Source organism: Oncorhynchus masou, unplaced genomic scaffold (genome assembly GCF_036934945.1).
Source record: "Oncorhynchus masou masou isolate Uvic2021 unplaced genomic scaffold, UVic_Omas_1.1 unplaced_scaffold_9161, whole genome shotgun sequence".
Taxonomy (NCBI): domain Eukaryota; kingdom Metazoa; phylum Chordata; class Actinopteri; order Salmoniformes; family Salmonidae; genus Oncorhynchus; species Oncorhynchus masou.
This window is the reverse complement of record NW_027015639.1, coordinates 1-6,118: the sequence shown is the minus strand read 5'-3', so window position 1 is coordinate 6,118 and position 6,118 is coordinate 1. Positions and strand designations below refer to the sequence as shown.

Sequence of the window (6,118 nt, the reverse complement as noted above, 5' to 3'; positions counted from 1 at the left end):
GCCCAAGCAAGTCTCTTCTTATTATCGGTGTCCTTTAGTTGTGGTTTCTTTACAGCAATTCGACCATGAAGGCCTGATACACACAGTCTCCTCTGAACAGTTGATGTTGAGATGTGTCTGTTACTTGAACTCTGTGACACATTTATTTGGGCTGCAATTTCTGAGGCTGATAACTCTAATGAACTTATCCTCTGCAGCAGAGGTAACACTGGGTCTTCCTTTCCTGTGGCGGTCCTCATGAGAGCCAGTTTCATCATAGTGCTTGATGGTTTTTGCGACTGTACTTGAAGAACCTTTGAAAATTCTTGAAATGTTCCATATTGACAGACCTTCATGTCTTAAAGTAGTGATGGACTGTAGTTTCTCTTTGCTTATTTGATCTGTTCTTTCCAAAATATGGACTTGGTCTTTTACCAAATAGGGCTATCTTCAGGATACACCCCCCTACCTTGTCACAACACAACTGATTGGCTCAAATGCATTAAGAAGGAAAGAAATTCCACAAATTAACTTTTGGCAAGGCACACCTTTTAATTGAAATGCATTCCAGGTAACTACCTCATGAAGCTGGTTGAGAGAATGCCAAGCGTGTGCAAAGCTGTCATCAAGACAAAGGGTGGCTACTTTGAAGAATCTTAAATATAAAATATATTTTAATTTGTTTGACATTTTTTTGGTTTCTATATGATTCCATGTGTTATTTCATAGTTTTGATGTCTTCACAATTATTCTACAATGTAGAAAAAAGTAAAAATAAAGAAAAACCCTGAAATTAGTACGTGTCCAAACTTTTGACTGGGACTATGTGTGTGTATATATATATATTAATAATAAAAATTCACTCCATGGTTTCATGCCTGACATGAAAACAGGAGACTACGTAGGTATAATGTACAGTATATTTTGTGGTGTTGAGAGGGCAGCTGTAGATATCAGAATTAATTGGACATTTGGGCAATGTCAGGTATTTCAATCAGCAATGAAATTCTTTATAAAATAAATAAATGTAAGTCTACTTTTGGGGGGAGTATTCAGAACCCTAGACCTTTTCCACATTTTGTTACATTTCAGCTTTATTGTCACGTTGTATAAATGATTGGAGACAGGCGCAGGAATACGTAATCGGGTTTTTAATACTCCACCCAAAAATACAACCTGCCATGAAAGGTACGGGGACGAAGCCCAAAACAAACACGTATACAAAACACAGGGATGTACCCAAACAAAAGGGCGAGGTAAAATCTCTAATAAACATACGGGACGAGACCCATAACACAGTTGTAGAAACATCTCAAGGATGATCAATGGAAACAGGATGCACCTGAGCTCAATTTCGAGTCTCATAGCAAAGGGTCTGAATACTTATGGAAAAAGGTACATCTGCAAAAATGTAAACAAAAAAATAACTGTTTTCGCCATGTCATTATGTGTGTAGATTGAAAAAAAAAATTCAAATCAATTTTAGAATAAGACTGTAACATAGACTGTAAAAAGTCAAGGGGTCTGAATACTTTCCGAAGGCCCTGTATTTACATATTCTTTCTTTAGTGGTGGTGCATCTACAGACCCATGATCCTGGAACAGGGACCTAGCTCAACTGTAATGCTTGGTAACCTCTGACCATTGTTTTGGTTAAAACTTTAAAAAATGTCTTTAACCCTTCTGGGTGACAACCAACAACCAATGCTTTTAAGTAGCATGTAAATGTTGTTTCTCCGCATGAGATTTTGAGCTGATAATAGCTGTTATTTTGACAGGATCGTTATATGAAGACACACGGGTGTCATAATGTGCTTATGACACATCTTACTATGCATTCAAACTGCATCACAAAGCATTACACCTTTCGCCGTTAAGTAAAGTGTTACCTCATGCAGCCCAGGTTTTGAATTCGGACTACAACTGCCACGAAAATCTATGGTCAGGACCAAAATAAAGGAATGAGATTCAGCCCATATCTATCACTCAAGCCTGAATATTGTGCTCATATTGTGAAGAAGTTTTTTTAGATTTTCAACACAACTTTATTTGTACTTCTTACACACACAATGATGCACATCCTCAACCATTGGTGGTGATGTGCCGTACTATTTGACACAGCGGATGGAGCCCACGTTGGCCTGCATGCCCCTCCACTCGGTGTGGCGTCTGTTCTCTCCCCTCTCCAGCAGGTACTGGCGCCCCCTGTAGTTGGGATGCTCAAAGAAAACCTAGGCACCTTCGAACACCTTGCAGGAGTTCACCTCGCGGCTGTGCCAGCGCTCCTGGAAGGAGGGCATGTTGTCTGCCACCTCCATGCTCTGGCCCTCAAAGTTAGGTTTCTCCCACAGCTTCATTCTCCACGAGTTGCCCACCTGGAGTCAGGAAACAGAATCACAACAAGAACGAAATGTTAAAGCATACGTTTTTTTAGGGAAGATATGATCACCTAAATTTAAAAAAAAGATATCTTGACCTGCCCCTTTATGGCTGAAAAATAACTGCTGCACAATCAGACATGTACAATACATTTACAGCAGGGGGGTAAGGTTGTTAGGAACAAGCTCTGTAAGTGTGGTGCTAACCTGGGTATAATGATTACAGGTTGGTTAAACTTCTCTATTCCATATGAACTCTTTCAAAAAGTCTCATATTGTCCATCCATCCACTCTACTCACATTCTTAATGATGCAACAGGACTTGACGGTGTTATTAAATCCCATCCAGCGCTGGTAGTCAGTGTACTCTCCAGGGGTCAGCACGTACTGGAAGCCCATGTAGTTGGACCTCTCGTACACCACCCAGAATCTCCCCTCCACCCTGACTGAGTTACAGCGGCTGAGGAAGGTGTGCAGGTCGCTGGAGTCACTGTCACACGCATAGTACCGTCCCTGGTAGTTCCGGTCCTCGTAGAAGGTGATCTGACACCAAACATCATATAATTAAGTGATCATTCCTGAGAAGGCTGTTGTAACTTGTGGAATAGACACCAGCTGGAATGCGGTTTTAACCAATCAGCATTCAGGATTAGACCCACCCGTTGTATAATACATATTATGAGTTTCTCTGCAACTTCAATGACATATGCAGTTTGTATATAACTTACTGTAGAGTTATACTTTATGATAACTTTGATAACTTTGTGACAGCTTTATCAATAACTGAATGTGGTAACTTTAGCAATAATTTAATGTGATAGCCTTGTCAATAACTTCATGTGATCGCTTAATCAATAACTTCATGTGATAGCTTCATCAATAACTTCATGTGATAGCCTTATCAATAACTTCATGTGATAGCCTTATCAATATCTTTGTGATAACTTTATGAATAACTTTGATTATTTTATCAATAACTTAACGTGATAGCTTTATCAATACCTTTGTGATAACGTGATCAATAACTTCATGTGATAGCCTTATCAATAACTTTGTGAATAACTTTGTGATTATTTTATCAATAACTTAATGTGATAGCTTTATCAATACCTTTGTGATAACGTGATCAATAACTTCATCTGATAGCCTTATCAATAACTTTGTGATAACTTTATGAATAACTTTGTGATTATTTTATCAATAACTCTGCTTACCTTTTCCATGGTTAATTATCAGTAGGCCAGGCGTGATACATTAAACCACCAAGCTCCACCAATATTCTCTTTATATGCAGCCAGGACAATAAAATCAAGATATTGTTACTTAGCACTGTTTGAATTGGATATAATTCAATCAGTAATTTTAATCCAGACTCATCACATTGTTCAGAAGCACTGATGCCCCAATCTACAAACAAAGACAAATGGAAAGTGCAAACCATCCCAAATGCACTTTATACCGTACACCATGCTGACCAAAACAAGGGCACTAGAGGACATTGATTTGATATCAAATGTTTTGGGTCAGGGCCCATCCTTTTTCATTTTTCAAAGAACCTACAACAGGTCTAGTCTCCACAACAGGACAATAGGTCTGGTCTCCACCATAGGACAAGAGTTCTGGTCTCCACAATAGGACAAGAGGTCTGGTCTCCACAACAGGACAAGAGGTCTGGTTTGCACAATAGGACAACAGGTCTGGTTTGCACAACAAGACAACATGTCTGGTTTGCACAATAGGACAACAGGTCTGGTTTGCACAACAAGACAACAGGTCTGGTCTGCACAACAAGACAACAGGTCTGGTCTGCACAACAAGACAACAGGTCTGGTCTCCACAACAGGACAAGAGGTCTGGTCTCCACAACAGGACAAGAGGTCTGGTCTCCACAACAGGACAAGAGGTCTGGTCTGCACAACAAGACAACAGGTCTGGTCTCCACAACAGGACAAGAGGTCTAGTCTCCACAACAGGACAATAGGTCTGGTCTGCACAACAAGACAACATGTCTGGTTTGCACAATAGGACAACAGGTCTGGTCTCCACAACAAGACAACAGGTCTGGTCTGCACAACAAGACAACAGGTCTGGTCTGCACAACAAGACAACAGGTCTGGTCTGCACAACAAGACAACAGGTCTGGTCTGCACAACAAGACAACAGGTCTGGTCTCCAAAACAGGACAAGAGGTCTGGTCTCCACAACAGGACAAGAGGTCTGGTCTCCAAAACAGGACAAGAGGTCTGGTCTCCAAAACAGGACAAGAGGTCTGGTCTCCACAACAGGACAAGAGGTCTGGTCTCCAAAACAGGACAAGAGGTCTGGTCTCCAAAACAGGACAAGAGGTCTGGTCTCCACAACAGGACAAGAGGTCTGGTCTCCACAACAGACAAGAGGTCTGGTCTCCCACAACAGGACAAGAGGTCTGGTCTCCACAACAGGACAAGAGGTCTGGTCTCCACAACAGGACAAGAGGTCTGGTCTCCACAACAGGACAACAGGTCTGGTCTGCACAACAAGACAACAGGTCTGGTCTCCACAACAGGACAACAGGTCTGGTCTCCACAACAGGACAAGAGGTCTGGTCTGCACAACAAGACAACGGGTCTGGTCTCCACAACAGGACAAGAGGTCTAGTCTCCACAACAGGACAAGAGGTCTGGTCTGCACAACAAGACAACAGGTCTGGTCTCCACAACAGGACAAGAGGTCTAGTCTCCACAACAGGACAAGAGGTCTAGTCTCCACAACAGGACAAGAGGTCTGGTCTGCACAACAAGACAACAGGTCTGGTCTCCACAACAGGACAAGAGGTCTAGTCTCCACAACAGGACAAGAGGTCTAGTCTCCACAACAGGACAAGAGGTCTGGTCTGCACAACAAGACAACAGGTCTGGTCTCCACAACAGGACAAGAGGTCTGGTCTCCACAACAGGACAAGAGGTCTAGTCTCCACAACAGGACAAGAGGTCTAGTCTCCACAACAGCACAAGAGGTCTGGTCTGCACAACAACACAGGTCCTGTGTGGCTCAGTCGGTAGAGCATGGCGCTTGCAACGCCAAGCGTCGTGGGTTCGATTCCCGCTGGGGCCACCCATATGTAAAAGTAGTGGCCCCAGCCGACTTGTAAGTCGCTTTGGACAAAAGCGTCTGCTAAATGGGATATATTATTATATTATAAGACAACAGGTCTGGTCTCCACAACAGGACAAGAGGTCTAGTCTCCACAACAGGACAAGAGGTCTGGTCTGCACAACAGGACTATTCATGTGCATCTTTTTGCCACTGCTGATGGTGCTTATGACAGGGACGTCCTGTGTGGCTCAGTCGGTAGAGCATGGCGCTTGCAACGCCAAGCGTCGTGGGTTCGATTCCCGCTGGGGCCACCCATATGTAAAAAAGTAGTGGCCCCAGCCGACTTGTAAGTCGCTTTGGACAAAAGCGTCTGCTAAATGGGATATATTATGATGTCTATAACCCCTCTTAAAGGGATAGTTCACCAACACATTTCAAAATTACAAATGTGTTGTGGTACCCTGAAATCAGGTTATGAACAAGGAGAAGGAGAGACTGCAGTCCATGCTTTGGGTTTGTTTACCCTGCCACTGTCACTACCTGCTTTAAAATAAAAGTCTCCCCCAAACAAATGTGAAACAATGTAACATATGTTGTAGTACTCGAGAGGTCTTAAGACCACATATTGAGTGTCTCAGTCTTGTCTCAGTGTCGGGGATTTGACTCACCGAGACCAGCCGGGACCA

General features: G+C 42.7%; 1 pseudogene; it reads right to left on the bottom strand.

Annotated features, from left to right (window-relative positions):
* Nucleotides 1-2,087: 2,087 nt before the first annotated feature.
* On the bottom strand, nucleotides 2,088-3,580 carry LOC135538143 (gamma-crystallin S-1-like; annotated as a pseudogene).
* Between the last annotated feature and the right edge of the window lie 2,538 nt (nucleotides 3,581-6,118).